The sequence below is a fragment of the Pseudophryne corroboree genome, chromosome 3, assembly GCF_028390025.1.
Source record: "Pseudophryne corroboree isolate aPseCor3 chromosome 3, aPseCor3.hap2, whole genome shotgun sequence".
Lineage (NCBI taxonomy): Eukaryota > Metazoa > Chordata > Amphibia > Anura > Myobatrachidae > Pseudophryne > Pseudophryne corroboree.
This window is the reverse complement of record NC_086446.1, coordinates 300,706,938-300,724,973: the sequence shown is the minus strand read 5'-3', so window position 1 is coordinate 300,724,973 and position 18,036 is coordinate 300,706,938. Positions and strand designations below refer to the sequence as shown.

Sequence of the window (18,036 nt, the reverse complement as noted above, 5' to 3'; positions counted from 1 at the left end):
TCTGCACTTTTTTGGTGTCTTTTCTCCGTACAGTGACCGATATCCCCAATTAGTTCTTCTTGCCCCCTCACATGGCTCGCTTTGCTCACCATGCTTCGGGCAGGTTACCGTTCCCAATTGTAGTCCACGTGGATCAAAAAGTATGAAAAAGTAAAAAAAAAAAAAAAATGTGAAAAACTCATGTCGACCTAGAGTCCCTGTCAACCTAGAAACCATGTCAACCTACTTACTGTCAACCAATAGTGGTCGACCTAGACAGTGTCAACCTAAATGTAGTGGACCTAGAGACCGGGTACCAACTACACCAGGGCTCTTCACCCAGCGTGTAGTGAGGGAGCTTTTCACTATACTCACACTGCTTGGATCAAGTGTAGTATCTGTTATTATCAGTTTAATATCTGATATGCCCCTTATCTGGGGACCATATATATTAAATGGATTTTAGAACAGGGAAATGGTAGAAAAGCTTGCTTAGTCCACTCCACGCATTAACTCGGTATTGCAGTACCTCAGGGACCAGTGCACCTGGGCTAATTATCCTTCTGGGATTAAGGTTCTGTCTAACAATCCCTATTCCCCCATAATGCCTAACATTACCTCAGTGCCTAGTCTCAGTGTCTAGTCAGGTTACAGCTGAGAACGATATTATTATTATTATTATTATTATTATTATTATTATAGTCTGCTTCGGCTAGAATTGTCAGTTAAGTACAACACATTATTATGTTGTGCTGTTCGGTGGGGTCTCACTTCTCTAGCTTTCTTTGAATTATCTTGACTATTCACCGCACTGAGTCTATGTAGGTTTACATATCTATGGATGTATGTATTATTGATACAAGGAGCACTCTCATGTTCTTGTTTTGGATAGCGCAGGTTTATAAGGTAACTATGTCTATGTTTGAATGTTTGTTTGTGCTGCCTGATGACGGGCATTAAACGCCCGAAACGTTGCATACCATAACGTAGTTGAATTGATGTATTTACATTATCAAGACCAGAGTGTGTCATTCTTCGTTCTCCATATGCTACATTTATCTATGAGCACCGTGGCGGATGTATTTGAGTGAAGAAGAGTGGCAGCTTATCATAATAAAATATATATATATATATATATATATATATATATATATATGGGGTGTTGATGTTGATGCTTGCAGAGTCTATCCCTCTGCTAAGTCTAGCATCTTCTAGACACAAGACCAACAGTACTCCATTTTCAGAAGTTTCATTACTTCAGGTTTGATATTTAAGGAAGATTGTTTGCAAACACGAGAAGAATATCTCTGCACTGGGAGGTCCCTTCTGGATTCCATCCGTTGCTGGGCCTGCTCTGCAACTAGGTTTACTCTACAGGAAATATTGGTTTAGATCCATGGGTTCTACCCACTATACTTGTCAAAACTTCAAAAGGCATGTCATGTTGCTCGTACTCATGGTTTACTCGTCTATAGGTGTGGCTTGCGGTTTGCATTGACTTGTCCTCCTTTTGTCCCTGTTTTTGCAGGATAATGGTCCGTAGTGTTAAACAGTGCAGGCAGGTCTTTGCCTTGGCTTTCAGCCTAGAGCAGGTCTTGGCTTGAGTCCCAAGCGGGTGTATCCAAATGCATCCTCTATTGGATGCCTCAGTTACTGGCATCTATATCGGAGGCTGATCAGGGTCACACCTGTGTGTACTTGCATGGGAAACCAGCTGAGTATACCAGATGCAGTAGGTGGTGACATTTGCCTCTGCGGTTTAGGTCAATGTGAGTTGCCCATGTTCTTTAACTGTATGAAATTGCACACTTATTGTACTGATTCCTACAAGTCTTCTGCCCTTAACCGGTAGTCTCTCCTATATACTGCAGTCCCTGATTTCTAACGCCCTCCTAAACCAGAGTACTTCTCCTCAGGGTTCAGGTTTGGTTCCCATAGTTTGATCTTATTATTTTGACAGCATCTTATAGACAGCCTGTTGTTGTTACCAGGAGGTGCTGATGGATTTTGTCTTCAACGGGATCTATTCAGGCACCCCATGCTGTACCGTCTTCTTTTTCTAGATTGACTGTTACTGCAGTATTCTGCTGTACAACTTATTCCGGAGGGCTGTGTTTTTTTGTCCTCCATTGCTTTGTTCAAGCTGCTGCTGTCTGCAGCATTTTACATAGCCAGTGAAAGTTGCTTTGGGTGAACATGGTATATTTTCTCATAGGCTTTCTTCTGGCTGTACCATGTTTTTCTTCAGGACCCCAGGTGGGAACAAATATGGTTTTTGCCTGGGCTCACTCAGGTTTCCAGTAGCTCCCTTATTCACCTCCTGCTACAATAGTTGACCCTGCTACCAAGTTGACCTGGTCTGTATATCATCCTTGCATTGTTTTCCAGTTATCAGGTTGTGGTTTTCACTACCTAGGTTCGGCCGTTCTACACTATTGTATTGGGGAACAGTTCTACTGTTGGTTTTACTTAGTGATGAGCGGGTTCGGTTTCTCGGAAACCGAACCCCCCCGAATTTCACCCTTTTTACGCGGGTCCGAGCCATACTCGGATTCTCCCGTATGGCTCGGGTAACCCGAGCGCGCCCGAACGTCATCATCCCGCTGTCGGATTCTCGCGAGATTCGGATTCTATATAAGCAGCCGCGCGTCGCCGCCATTTTCATTCGTGCATTGGAAATGTTAGGGAGAGGACGTGGCTGGCGTCCTCTCCGTTATTGTTGAACTTGATTGTGCTGTGCACTATTGCTTAATTGTGGGGAGGGCTGGGGAGCAGCTGTATAATATAGGAGGAGTACAGTGCAGAGTTTTGCTGATCAGTGACCACTAATTATCCGTTCTCTGCCTGAAAAAAACGCTCCATATCTGTGCTCACAGTGTGCTGCATATATCTGTGCTCACACTGCTTAATTGTGGGGACTGGGGAGCAGCTGTATTATATAGCAGGAGTACAGTGCAGAGTTTTGCTGACAGTGACCACCAGTATACGTTGTCTGCCTGAGAAACACTCCATATCTGTGCTCAGTGTGCTGCTTTATTGTGGGGACTGGGGACCACCAGTATAATATTATATTGGAGGAGTACAGTGCAGAGTTTTGCTGACCAGTGACCACCAGTATATAATATATAGCATTACGGTACAGTAGGCCACTGCTGTACCTACCTCTGTGTCGTCATTAAGTATACTATTCATCTACATTCTATACCTGTGGTGCATTTTAGTTTTGCAGTTTGCTGACACAGTGACCACCAGTATACTATATATAGCAGTACGGAAGGCCACTGCTGTACCTACCTCGGTGTCGTCATTAAGTATACTATCCATCTACATTCTATACCTGTGGTATATTTTAGTTTTGCAGTTTGCTGACACAGTGACCCCCAGTATACTATATATAGCAGTACGGAAGGCCACTTCTGTACCTACCTCTGTGTCGTCATTAATGCTAGCCATACATCAGACCAACTTTTCTCCAACACTCCAAACTTCCAACCATCCAACTTGTCTGTTCAACTAAAACAGTGCCCCACACATCTCACCAACTTTTTACCAGTGCTCCACACATCTAACCAACTTTTCATCAGACCAACCAACCATCCAACTTCTGTCCAACTTGTGATGTCACCGAAGTAGGCGGACAGTGCCTGCCTACAGTTCTTCAGTTTTGTTTTGTTTTTTCATTTCAAAACATGCAGTAGTGTCTTTTTTCAGTGAAACTGGGCTTTTCTTTCACCACCATACATTTATTAGATTTACTTATTTTTATACTGAACTATGGATACCAGCATGGTTGGGCTGCCAAGGCAAATATATATATATACCAGATGTAGATATTCGGCACTCCCAATGTAGTAAAATGTATAGCTTGCCTGGTGCCCTCCTGAGCTTCAAAAAGCAAACATATCACAAACAATAGGCGGCACTCTAGGACTTTTCAAAAATCAAGAACATACGTGACCCTGTTCTGACAGCTTAACGTTTCGGTTTCGGTCATTTTCAATCCGCCACAGTTTGCTGGCGGAATCTAATAAAAATTTTTAAAAACATGTTTTTTTTGGGTGTTTTTTGTTTGGTAATAGCATATCTATTTATATTAGAAGGGATTAGGTACTTGGTTTGTCTTTTTTGGAGGCACAAGTATTATTTATATATTTTTAAAAAGATTATTATTATTATTATTATTATTATTATTATTATTATTTTAAATGGAATGGGAAAAACCCGAAAAAATATTGCGTGGGGTTCCCCTCCAAAGCATAACCAGCCTCGGGCTCTTCAAGCCGGTCCTGGTTCTAAAAATCCGGGGGAAAAACGGACAGGGGATCCCCCGTATTTTTAAAACCAGCACCGGGCTCTGCACCTGGTGCTGGTGCAAAAAAATTTGGGGGGACAAAGAGTAGGGGTCCCCCGTATTTTTTACACCAGCATCGGGCTCCACTAGCTGGACAGATAATGCCACAGCCGGGGGTCACTTTTATACAGTGCCCTGCGGCCGTGGCATTAAATGTCCAACTAGTCACCCCTGGCCGGGGTACCCTGGGGGAGTGGGGACCCCTTCAATCAAGGGGTCCCCCCCCAGCCACCCAAGGGCCAGGGGTGAAGCCCGAGGCTGTCCCCCCCATCCAAAGGCTGCGGATGGGGGGCTGATAGCCTTGAGAAAATGGAAAGAATATTGTTTTTTTCCAGTAGTACTACAAGTCCCAGCAAGCCTCCCCCGCAAGCTGGTACTTGGAGAACCACAAGTACCAGCATGCGGGAGAAAAACGGGTCTGCTGGTACCTGTAGTTCTAATGGAAAAAAAATACCCAAATAAAAACAGGAGACACACACCGTGACAGTAAAACTTTATTTCACACATGTCGACACACACATACTTACCTATGTTGACACGAAGCAGTCGGTCCTCTTCTCCAAGTAGAATCCACGGGTACCTGAAAATAAAAGATAATTATACTCACCTGATCCAGGGTCCAGATTATAATCCACGTACTTGGCAAACAACAAACCGAACACCCGGACCAAACGGACTGAAAGGGGTCCCATGTTTACACATGGGATCCCTTTCCACGAATGCAGAGACACCCCCGTGACAGCTGTCACAGAAGTGTCTCTTCAGCCAATCAGGAAGCGCCACTCCGTGGCACTTACCTGATTGGCTCTCTGCGCGTCTGAAGTGACAGAAGCGCATCGCACAGCTCCCTCCATTAGTTTCAATGGTGGGAACTTTCCGGTCAGCGGTGGGGTTACCCGCGGTCAGCCGCTGACCGCGGGTGACCTCACCGCTGACCGCGGGTGACCTCACCGCTGACCGCGGGTGACCTCACCGCAGACCGGACAGTTCCCTCCATTGAATATGTGTGTGTGTGTGTGTGTGTGTGTCAGTGTATGTGAGTGTGACAGTATGTGTGTATACCAGTGTATATGAGTGTGTCACAGTGTACATACATGTGTATCAAAGTGTATATGTGTGTGTATCACAGTTTACATATGTGTGTATCAGTTATATATGTGTGTGACAGTATATGTGAGTGTGTCAGTGTATATAGGTGTGTCTCAGTGTGTGTGACAGTGTGTATATATGTATATGTCAGTATGTGTGTGTATCTCACAGTGTATGAGTGTGTCAGTGTCTATACAGTACGTGTCTATCACAGTGTATATATGTGTGTCTATCACAGTGTATATATGTGTGTCTATCACACTGTATATATGTGTGTATCAGTGTACATATGTGTCAGTGTGTATATATATATATATATATGTGCGTATATCAGTGTACATATGTGTGTCAGTGTGTGTATATATATGTGTGTGTCAGTGTGTATATATGTGTGTCCTGTGTGTCTGTCTGTCTGGCGGGCGGGGGGGGGGGATTAGCGGTGCGGGAGCCGGTGCGGGCGGAGGGAGGCTGGCGGGCGGGGTGAATTAGCGGTGCGGGAGCCGGTGCGGGCGGGGGTGAATTATCGGTGCGGGAGCCGGTGCGCTGGCTGAGGGAGGCTGGCGGCCGGGGGGGGGTGTGAATTAGCGGTGCGGGAGCCGGTGCTGGCTGAGGGAGGCTGGCGGCTGTGATGGGAAGGAAGCTGGGCGGGTGAGGTGGCCGGAGGAATAAAGACTGGGCGGGATGGATGGGGCGGCCGGTGGAGGAAAGGGACTGGCGGGCGGAGGGGGGTTAATTTGCGGTGCGGGAGGCTGGCGGTGCGGGACAGAGATGGACGGTGCAGTGTGGCTGTGCGGTGGCTGGTCACTGCGGCTGGGGCGGTGAGGTGGCCGGAGGGGGATTGGTCAGAGAGGGTCCTCTGCAGCCCGAGACAAAAGTAGGCGGACACTAGCAGCCAGTGTCCGCCTACTTATCGTTCAGTTGGGGGGAAAGTTTTCCCCTACACCTGAACGATTGGTTGGGAAAATCAAACAGGTTTGATTTTCCCAACTAGTTGGTCAGACCGTTTCTGACCGTTTTTTAGCGTGTGGGAGCAAACGGCTGATAATCGTTTGCTCCCACACACTGCCAGATTATATTTCCAACCAGCCAACTAGTTGGCTGGTTGGAAAGATATCGTCCTGGTGTATGGCTACCATAAGTATACTATCCATCTACATGATTCTATACCTGTGGTGCATTTTAGTTTTGCAGTTTGCTGACACAGTGACCACCAGTATTCTATATATAATAGCAGTACGGTACGGAAGGCCACTGCTGTACCTACCTCTGTGTCGTCATTAAGTATACTATCCATCTACATTCTATACCTGTGGTGCATTTTAGTTTTGCAGTTTGCTGACACAGTGACCACCAGTATACTATATATAGCAGTACGGAAGGCCACTGCTGTACCTACCTCTGTGTCGTCATTAAGTATACTATCCATCTACATGATTCTATACCTGTGGTGCATTTTAGTTTTGCAGTTTGCTGACACAGTGACCACCAGTATACTATATATAGCAGTACGGAAGGCCACTGCTGTACCTACCTCGGTGTCGTCATTAAGTATACTATCCATCTACATTCTATACCTGTGGTATATTTTAGTTTTGCAGTTTGCTGACACAGTGACCCCCAGTATACTATATATAGCAGTACGGAAGGCCACTTCTGTACCTACCTCTGTGTCGTCATTAATGCTAGCCATACATCAGACCAACTTTTCTCCAACACTCCAAACTTCCAACCATCCAACTTGTCTGTTCAACTAAAACAGTGCCCCACACATCTCACCAACTTTTTACCAGTGCTCCACACATCTAACCAACTTTTCATCAGACCAACCAACCATCCAACTTCTGTCCAACTTGTGATGTCACCGAAGTAGGCGGACAGTGCCTGCCTACAGTTCTTCAGTTTTGTTTTGTTTTTTCATTTCAAAACATGCAGTAGTGTCTTTTTTCAGTGAAACTGGGCTTTTCTTTCACCACCATACATTTATTAGATTTACTTATTTTTATACTGAACTATGGATACCAGCATGGTTGGGCTGCCAAGGCAAATATATATATATACCAGATGTAGATATTCGGCACTCCCAATGTAGTAAAATGTATAGCTTGCCTGGTGCCCTCCTGAGCTTCAAAAAGCAAACATATCACAAACAATAGGCGGCACTCTAGGACTTTTCAAAAATCAAGAACATACGTGACCCTGTTCTGACAGCTTAACGTTTCGGTTTCGGTCATTTTCAATCCGCCACAGTTTGCTGGCGGAATCTAATAAAAATTTTTAAAAACATGTTTTTTTTGGGTGTTTTTTGTTTGGTAATAGCATATCTATTTATATTAGAAGGGATTAGGTACTTGGTTTGTCTTTTTTGGAGGCACAAGTATTATTTATATATTTTTAAAAAGATTATTATTATTATTATTATTATTATTATTATTTTAAATGGAATGGGAAAAACCCGAAAAAATATTGCGTGGGGTTCCCCTCCAAAGCATAACCAGCCTCGGGCTCTTCAAGCCGGTCCTGGTTCTAAAAATCCGGGGGAAAAACGGACAGGGGATCCCCCGTATTTTTAAAACCAGCACCGGGCTCTGCACCTGGTGCTGGTGCAAAAAAATTTGGGGGGACAAAGAGTAGGGGTCCCCCGTATTTTTTACACCAGCATCGGGCTCCACTAGCTGGACAGATAATGCCACAGCCGGGGGTCACTTTTATACAGTGCCCTGCGGCCGTGGCATTAAATGTCCAACTAGTCACCCCTGGCCGGGGTACCCTGGGGGAGTGGGGACCCCTTCAATCAAGGGGTCCCCCCCCAGCCACCCAAGGGCCAGGGGTGAAGCCCGAGGCTGTCCCCCCCATCCAAAGGCTGCGGATGGGGGGCTGATAGCCTTGAGAAAATGGAAAGAATATTGTTTTTTTCCAGTAGTACTACAAGTCCCAGCAAGCCTCCCCCGCAAGCTGGTACTTGGAGAACCACAAGTACCAGCATGCGGGAGAAAAACGGGCCTGCTGGTACCTGTAGTTCTAATGGAAAAAAAATACCCAAATAAAAACAGGAGACACACACCGTGACAGTAAAACTTTATTTCACACATGTCGACACACACATACTTACCTATGTTGACACGAAGCAGTCGGTCCTCTTCTCCAAGTAGAATCCACGGGTACCTGAAAATAAAAGATAATTATACTCACCTGATCCAGGGTCCAGATTATAATCCACGTACTTGGCAAACAACAAACCGAACACCCGGACCAAACGGACTGAAAGGGGTCCCATGTTTACACATGGGATCCCTTTCCACGAATGCAGAGACACCCCCGTGACAGCTGTCACAGAAGTGTCTCTTCAGCCAATCAGGAAGCGCCACTCCGTGGCACTCACCTGATTGGCTCTCTGCGCGTCTGAAGTGACAGAAGCGCATCGCACAGCTCCCTCCATTAGTTTCAATGGTGGGAACTTTCCGGTCAGCGGTGGGGTTACCCGCGGTCAGCCGCTGACCGCGGGTGACCTCACCGCTGACCGCGGGTGACCTCACCGCTGACCGCGGGTGACCTCACCGCTGACCGCGGGTGACCTCACCGCAGACCGGACAGTTCCCTCCATTGAATATGTGTGTGTGTCAGTGTATGTGAGTGTGACAGTATGTGTGTATACCAGTGTATATGAGTGTGTCACAGTGTACATACATGTGTATCAAAGTGTATATGTGTGTGTATCACAGTTTACATATGTGTGTATCAGTTATATATGTGTGTGACAGTATATGTGAGTGTGTCAGTGTATATAGGTGTGTCTCAGTGTGTGTGACAGTGTGTATATATGTATATGTCAGTATGTGTGTGTATCTCACAGTGTATGAGTGTGTCAGTGTCTATACAGTACGTGTCTATCACAGTGTATATATGTGTGTCTATCACAGTGTATATATGTGTGTCTATCACACTGTATATATGTGTGTATCAGTGTACATATGTGTCAGTGTGTATATATATATATATATATGTGCGTATATCAGTGTACATATGTGTGTCAGTGTGTGTATATATATGTGTGTGTCAGTGTGTATATATGTGTGTCCTGTGTGTCTGTCTGTCTGGCGGGCGGGGGGGGGGGATTAGCGGTGCGGGAGCCGGTGCGGGCGGAGGGAGGCTGGCGGGCGGGGTGAATTAGCGGTGCGGGAGCCGGTGCGGGCGGGGGTGAATTATCGGTGCGGGAGCCGGTGCGCTGGCTGAGGGAGGCTGGCGGCCGGGGGGGGGTGTGAATTAGCGGTGCGGGAGCCGGTGCTGGCTGAGGGAGGCTGGCGGCTGTGATGGGAAGGAAGCTGGGCGGGTGAGGTGGCCGGAGGAATAAAGACTGGGCGGGATGGATGGGGCGGCCGGTGGAGGAAAGGGACTGGCGGGCGGAGGGGGGTTAATTTGCGGTGCGGGAGGCTGGCGGTGCGGGACAGAGATGGACGGTGCAGTGTGGCTGTGCGGTGGCTGGTCACTGCGGCTGGGGCGGTGAGGTGGCCGGAGGGGGATTGGTCAGAGAGGGTCCTCTGCAGCCCGAGACAAAAGTAGGTGGACACTAGCAGCCAGTGTCCGCCTACTTATCGTTCAGTTGGGGGGAAAGTTTTCCCCTACACCTGAACGATTGGTTGGGAAAATCAAACAGGTTTGATTTTCCCAACTAGTTGGTCAGACCGTTTCTGACCGTTTTTTAGCGTGTGGGAGCAAACGGCTGATAATCGTTTGCTCCCACACACTGCCAGATTATATTTCCAACCAGCCAACTAGTTGGCTGGTTGGAAAGATATCGTCCTGGTGTATGGCTACCATAAGTATACTATCCATCTACATGATTCTATACCTGTGGTGCATTTTAGTTTTGCAGTTTGCTGACACAGTGACCACCAGTATTCTATATATAATAGCAGTACGGTACGGAAGGCCACTGCTGTACCTACCTCTGTGTCGTCATTAAGTATACTATCCATCTACATTCTATACCTGTGGTGCATTTTAGTTTTGCAGTTTGCTGACACAGTGACCACCAGTATACTATATATAGCAGTACGGAAGGCCACTGCTGTACCTACCTCTGTGTCGTCATTAAGTATACTATCCATCTACATGATTCTATACCTGTGGTGCATTTTAGTTTTGCAGTTTGCTGACACAGTGACCACCAGTATACTATATATAATAGCAGTACGGTACGGAAGGCCACTGCTGTACCTACCTCTGTGTCGTCATTAAGTATACTATCCATCTACATTCTATACCTGTGGTGCATTTTAGTTTTGCAGTTTGCTGACACAGTGACCACCAGTATACTATATATAGCAGTACGGAAGGCCACTGCTGTACCTACCTCTGTGTCGTCATTAAGTATACTATCCATCTACATGATTCTATACCTGTGGTGCATTTTAGTTTTGCAGTTTGCTGACACAGTGACCACCAGTATACTATATATAATAGCAGTACGGTACGGAAGGCCACTGCTGTACCTACCTCTGTGTCGTCATTAAGTATACTATCCATCTACATTCTATACCTGTGGTGCATTTTAGTTTTGCAGTTTGCTGACACAGTGACCACCAGTATACTATATATAGCAGTACGGAAGGCCACTGCTGTACCTACCTCTGTGTCGTCATTAAGTATACTATCCATCTACATGATTCTATACCTGTGGTGCATTTTAGTTTTGCAGTTTGCTGACACAGTGACCACCAGTATACTATATATAGCAGTACGGAAGGCCACTGCTGTACCTACCTCTGTGTCGTCATTAAGTATACTATCCATCTACATGATTCTATACCTGTGGTGCATTTTAGTTTTGCAGTTTGCTGACACAGTGACCACCAGTATACTATATATAATAGCAGTACAGTACGGAGGCCACTGCTGTACCTACCTCTGTGTCGTCATTAAGTATACTATCCATCTACATTCTATACCTGTGGTGCATTTTAGTTTTGCAGTTTGCTGACACAGTGACCACCAGTATACTATATATAGCAGTACGGAAGGCCACTGCTGTACCTACCTCTGTGTCGTCATTAAGTATACTATCCATCTACATTCTATACCTGTGGTGCATTTTAGTTTTGCAGTTTGCTGACACAGTGACCACCAGTATATATAGCAGTACGGTACGGAAGGCCACTGCTCTACCTACCTCTGTGTCATCAAGTATACTATCCATCCATACCTGTGGTGCATTTCAGTTGTGCGCAGTATATATAGTAGTAGGCCATTGCTATTGATACTGGCATATAATTCCACACATTAAAAAATGGAGAACAAAAATGTGGAGGTTAAAATAGGGAAAGATCAAGATCCACTTCCACCTCATGCTGAAGCTGCTGCCACTAGTCATGGCCGAGACGATGAAATGCCATCAACGTCGTCTGCCAAGGCCGATGCCCAATGTCATAGTAGAGAGCATGTAAAATCCAAAAAACAAAAGTTCAGTAAAATGACCCAAAAATCAAAATTAAAAGCGTCTGAGGAGAAGCGTAAACTTGCCAATATGCCATTTACGACACGGAGTGGCAAGGAACGGCTGAGGCCCTGGCCTATGTTCATGGCTAGTGGTTCAGCTTCACATGAGGATGGAAGCACTCATCCTCTCGCTAGAAAAATGAAAAGACTTAAGCTGGCAAAAGCACAGCAAAGAACTGTGCGTTCTTATAAATCACAAATCCCCAAGGAGAGTCCAATTGTGTCGGTTGCGATGCCTGACCTTCCCAACACTGGACGGGAAGAGCTTGCGCCTTCCACCATTTGCACGCCACCTGCAAGTGCTGGAAGGAGCACCCGCAGTCCAGTTCCTGATAGTCAAATTGAAGATGTCACTGTTGAAGTACACCAGGATGAGGATATGGGTGTTGCTGGCGCTGGGGAGGAAATTGACAAGGAGGATTCTGATGGTGAGGTGGTTTGTTTAAGTCAGGCACCCGGGGAGACATCGGTTGTCCGTGGGACGAATATGGCCATTGACATGCCTAGTCAAAATACAAAAAAAATCAGCTCTTCGGTGTGGAATTATTTAAACACAAATGCGGACAACAGGTGTCAAGCCATGTGTTGCCTTTGTCAAGCTGTAATAAGTAGGGGTAAGGACGTTAACCACCTCAGAACATCCTCCCTTATACGTCACCTGCAGCGCATTCATCTTAAGTCAGTGACAAGTTCAAAAACTTTGGGTGACAGCGGAAGCAGTCCACTGACCACTAAATCCCTTCCTCTTGTAACCAAGCTCCTGCAAACCACACCACCAACTCCCTCAGTGTCAATTTCCTCCTTACCCAGGAAAGCCAATAGTCCTGCAGGACATGTCACTGGCAAATCTGACGAGTCCTCTCCTGCCTGGGATTCCTCCGATGCATCCTTGAGTGTAACGCCTACTGCTGCTGGCGCTGCTGTTGTAGCTGCTGGGAGTCGATCGTCATCCCAGAGGGGAAGTTGGAAGACCACTTGTACTACTTCCAGTAAGCAATTGACTGTCCAACAGTCCTTTGCGAGGAAGATGAAATATCACAGCAGTCATCCTGCTGCAAAGCAGATAACTCAGGCCTTGGCAGCCTGGGCGGTGAGAAACGTGGTTCCGGTATCCACCGTTAATTCAGAGCCAACTAGAGACTTGATTGAGGTACTGTGTCCCCGGTACCAAATACCATCTAAGTTCCATTTCTCTAGGCAGGCGATACCGAAAATGTACACAGACCTCAGAAAAAGACTCACCAGTGTCCTAAAAAATGCAGTTGTACCCAATGTCCACTTAACCACGGACATGTGGACAAGTGGAGCAGGGCAGACTCAGGACTATATGACTGTGACAGCCCACTGGGTAGATGTATTGCCTCCCGCAGCAAGAACAGCAGCGGCGGCACCAGTAGCAGCATCTCGCAAACGCCAACTCGTTCCTAGGCAGGCTACGCTTTGTATCGCCGCTTTCCAGAATAGGCACACAGCTGACAACCTCTTACGGAAACTGAGGAAGATCATCGCAGAATGGCTTACCCCAATTGGACTCTCCTGGGGATTTGTGACATCGGACAACGCCAGCAATATTGTGCGTGCATTACATCTGGGCAAATTCCAGCACGTCCCATGTTTTGCACATACATTGAATTTGGTGGTGCAGAATTATTTAAAAAACGACAGGGGCGTGCAAGAGATGCTGTCGGTGGCCCGAAGAATTGCGGGCCACTTTCGGCATTCAGCCACCGCGTACAGAAGACTGGAGCACCACCAAACATTCCTGAACCTGCCCTGCCATCATCTGAAGCAAGAGGTGGTAACGAGGTGGAATTCAACCCTCTATATGCTTCAGAGGATGGGGTAGCAGCAAAAGGCCATTCAAGACTATACATCTGCCCATGATATAGGCAAAGGAGGGGGAATGCACCCGACTCAAGCGCAGTGGAGAATGATTTCAACGTTGTGCAAGGTTCTGCAACCCTTTGAACTTGCCACACGTGAAGTCAGTTCAGACACTGCCAGCCTGAGTCAGGTCATTCCCCTCATCAGGCTTTTGCAGAAGAAGCTGGAGACATTGAAGGAGGAGCTAAAACAGAGCGATTCCGCTAGGCATGTGGGATTTGTGGATGGAGCCCTTAATTCGCTTAACCAGGATTCACGGGTGGTCAATTTGTTGAAATCAGAGCACTACATTTTGGCCACCGTGCTCGATCCTAGATTTAAAACCTACGTTGTATCTCTCTTTCCGGCAGACACAAGTCTGCAGAGGTTCAAAGACCTGCTGGTGAGAAAATTGTCAAGTCAAGCGGAACGTGACCCGTCAACATCTCCTCCTTCACATTCTCCCGCAACTGGGGGTGCGAGGAAAAGGCTAAGAATTCCGAGCCCACCCGCTGGCGGTGATGCAGGGCAGTCTGGAGCGAGTGCTGACATCTGGTCCGGACTGAGGGAACTGCCAACGATTACTGACATGTCGTCTACTGTCACTTCATATGATTCTCTCACCATTCAAAGAATGGTGGAGGATTATATGAGTGACCGCATCCAAGTAGGCACGTCAGACAGTCCGTACGTATACTGGCAGGAAAAAGAGGCAATTTGGAGGCCCTTGCACAAACTGGCTTTATTCTACCTAAGTTGCCCTCCCTCCAGTGTGTACTCCGAAAGAGTGTTTAGTGCAGCCGCTCACCTTGTCAGCAATCGGCGTACGAGGTTACTTCCAGAAAATGTGGAGAAGATGATGTTCATCAAAATGAATTATAATCAATTCCTCCGTGGAGACATTCACCAGCAGCAATTGCCTCCACAAAGTACACAGGGACCTGAGATGGTGGATTCCAGTGGGGACGAATTAATAATCTGTGAGGAGGGGAATGTACACAGTGAAAGGGGTGAGGAATCGGAGGATGATAATGAGGTGGACATCTTGCCTCTGTAGAGCCAGTTTGTGCAAGGAGAAATTGATTGCTTCTTTTTTTGGTGGGGGCCCAAACCAACCAGTCATTTCAGTCACAGTCGTGTGGCAGACCCTGTCGCTGAAATGATGGGTTCGTTAAAGTGTGCATGTCCTGTTTACACAACATAAGGGTGGGTGGGAGGGCCCAAGGACAATTCCATCTTGCACCTCTTTTTTCTTTCATTTTTCTTTGCATCATGTGCTGTTTGGGGACAATTTTTTTTGAAGTGCCATCCTGCCTGACACTGCAGTGCCACTCCTAGATGGGCCAGGTGTTTGTGTCGGCCACTTGTGTCGCTTAGCTTAGTCACACAGCGACCTTGGTGCGCCTCTTTTTTTCTTTGCATCATGTGCTGATTGGGGACAATTTTTTTGAAGTGCCATCCTGCCTGACACTGCAGTGCCACTCCTAGATGGGCCAGGTGTTTGTGTCGGCCACTTGTGTCGCTTAGCTTAGTCACACAGCGACCTTGGTGCGCCTCTTTTTTTATTTGCATCATGTGCTGTTTGGGGACAATTTTTTTGAAGAGCCATCCTGCCTGACACTGCAGTGCCACTCCTAGATGGGCCAGGTGTTTGTGTCGGCCACTTGTGTCGCTTAGCTTAGTCACACAGCGACCTTGGTGCGCCTCTTTTTTTCTTTGCATCATGTGCTGTTTGGGGACAATTTTTTTGAAGTGCCATCCTGCCTGACACTGCAGTGCCACTCCTAGATGGGCCAGGTGTTTGTGTCGGCCACTTGTGTCGCTTAGCTTAGTCACACAGCGACCTTGGTGCGCCTCTTTTTTTCTTTGCATCATGTGCTGTTTGGGGACAATTTTTTTGAAGAGCCATCCTGCCTGACACTGCAGTGCCACTCCTAGATGGGCCAGGTGTTTGTGTCGGCCACTTGTGTCGCTTAGCTTAGTCACACAGCGACCTTGGTGCGCCTCTTTTTTTCTTTGCATCATGTGCTGTTTGGGGACAATTTTTTTGAAGTGCCATCCTGCCTGACACTGCAGTGCCACTCCTAGATGGGCCAGTTGTTTGTGTCGGCCACTTGTGTCGCTTAGCTTAGTCACACAGCGACCTTGGTGCGCCTCTTTTTTTCTTTGCATCATGTGCTGTTTGGGGACAATTTTTTTGAAGAGCCATCCTGCCTGACACTGCAGTGCCACTCCTAGATGGGCCAGGTGTTTGTGTCGGCCACTTGTGTCGCTTAGCTTAGTCACACAGCGACCTTGGTGCACCTCTTTTTTTCTTTGCATCATGTGCTGTTTGGGGACAATTTTTTTGAAGTGCCATCCTGCCTGACACTGCAGTGCCACTCCTAGATGGGCCAGGTGTTTGTGTCGGCCACTTGTGTCGCTTAGCTTAGTCACACAGCGACCTTGGTGCGCCTCTTTTTTTCTTTGCATCATGTGCTGTTTGGGGACAATTTTTTTGAAGTGCCATCCTGCCTGACACTGCAGTGCCACTCCTAGATGGGCCAGGTGTTTGTGTCGGCCACTTGTGTCGCTTAGCTTAGTCACACAGCGACCTTGGTGCGCCTCTTTTTTTCTTTGCATCATGTGCTGTTTGGGGACAATTTTTTTGAAGTGCCATCCTGCCTGACACTGCAGTGCCACTCCTAGATGGGCCCGGTGTTTGTGTCGGCCACTTGTGTCGCTTAGCTTATCCATCCAGCGACCTCGGTGCAAATTTTAGGACTAAAAATAATATTGTGAGGTGTGAGGTGTTCAGAATAGACTGGAAATGAGTGGAAATTATGGTTATTGAGGTTAATAAAACTATGGGATCAAAATGACCCCCAAATTCTATGATTTAAGCTGTTTTTTAGGGTTTTTTGTAAAAAAACACCCGAATCCGACTAAAAAATTTCGGTGAGGTTTTGCCAAAACGCGTCCGAATCCAAAACACAGCCGCGGAACCGAATCCAAAACCAAAACACAAAACCCGAAAAATGTCCGGTGCACATCACTAGTTTTACTTCAGCTTGGTGTTCAGCCCAGTTCCTCTCTTCCTCAGGTGGGGTTTGGCGTTGATCACATACGGCCTTTCTCAAAAGCTGGCCTTGCCTTGCACATGCCTATGCTAAGGTTATTCCGGTTTTTCAAATACCATTGTATCTCCTAGGGTCGTTTGGGCTCTTGTAGTTCCCTTCTTGTACTTGTTTCCATGTGCAACACCGTTCCTAGTGGTACTGTTCAGGCCTCCAGACAGGCCTTGTCTGCTCCTCAGTGGACCCTTTTTCCGGTGGTTCTTTCTGCTGTGTACCTATACTCTAGGCAAGTGTTCACTGCTACTTCTGTTCGCTTGGGCCTATTGTGGGGTCCTCATGGCCTGCACAGTGGGATTTTCTACTTTTCCTCTTTCACCCTGTCTACATAGGCCGTATTTCCTTTTTGACTAAGGTCTAGAGTTTCCGTTTGGGCTTCATGGTTCGTTTTTTTGTTTGGCTTGCCTAAATCCCAGCTTTGCCTTCACCCTGTGACTGACCGTGCTGTTTATCTTCCTTTGTGTTGTTCTGGTCTTTGGTGCGGCTCCTTGCTACCAATGTCTCCGATATGGGTGGTAGGGTTCTGCAGATTCTCAGTGCCTTCCCACCCAGGGAGGGTCAGCTTTGGGACATCCCCAGTGTATATATCCTCCAGTATCCCCTATTGGTTGAAAGAGAAAGTGCGATTTTGGTACTTACCGATAAATCCTTTTCTCCGATTCCATAGGGCACACTGGATTCCCTCCCGGCGCTGTGACTTGTTGCAGTTTGTCGGGGGTGTTGCAGTGCCATGTTGATGGTTTCCTGCATCTGGTTTGCTATTGCTTTCCTTTGCTGTTTCGGTCCTTGGACCTTGTTCTTGGTTGGTTCCTCCTCCTCTTCTCTCTGTCTGCATTCTGTCCTCTCGGGCTTGGTTAATCTTAACTGGGTCTTCTTGTGAGTATAGAGGGGGAGGAGTCAGTTACAATTCTAGACAAATTTAACATTCCAGGCTCCTCTCAACCACCCGTCTATATCCCAGTGTATATATCCTCCAGTGTCCTCTATAGAATCAGAGAAAAGGATTTATCGGTAAGTACCAAAATCCCACCTTCTAAATTACATATAAATAACCTGACAGGAAGTTGGTCTGTATAGGGCAAATACACTCCTCATAATCACAGCTATATTTCCAATATATCCTCTTCAGACAAACTTCGCAAACTGTTA

General features: G+C 46.8%; 1 non-coding gene across 1 annotated transcript; it reads left to right on the top strand.

The window, feature by feature from the left end:
• The first annotated feature begins 335 nt into the window (after positions 1–335).
• Positions 336–530, top strand: LOC134899746 (U2 spliceosomal RNA). The gene has a single exon (XR_010173362.1). It is a non-coding gene; the product is annotated as a U2 spliceosomal RNA (small nuclear RNA).
• Positions 531–18,036: the final 17,506 nt, after the last annotated feature.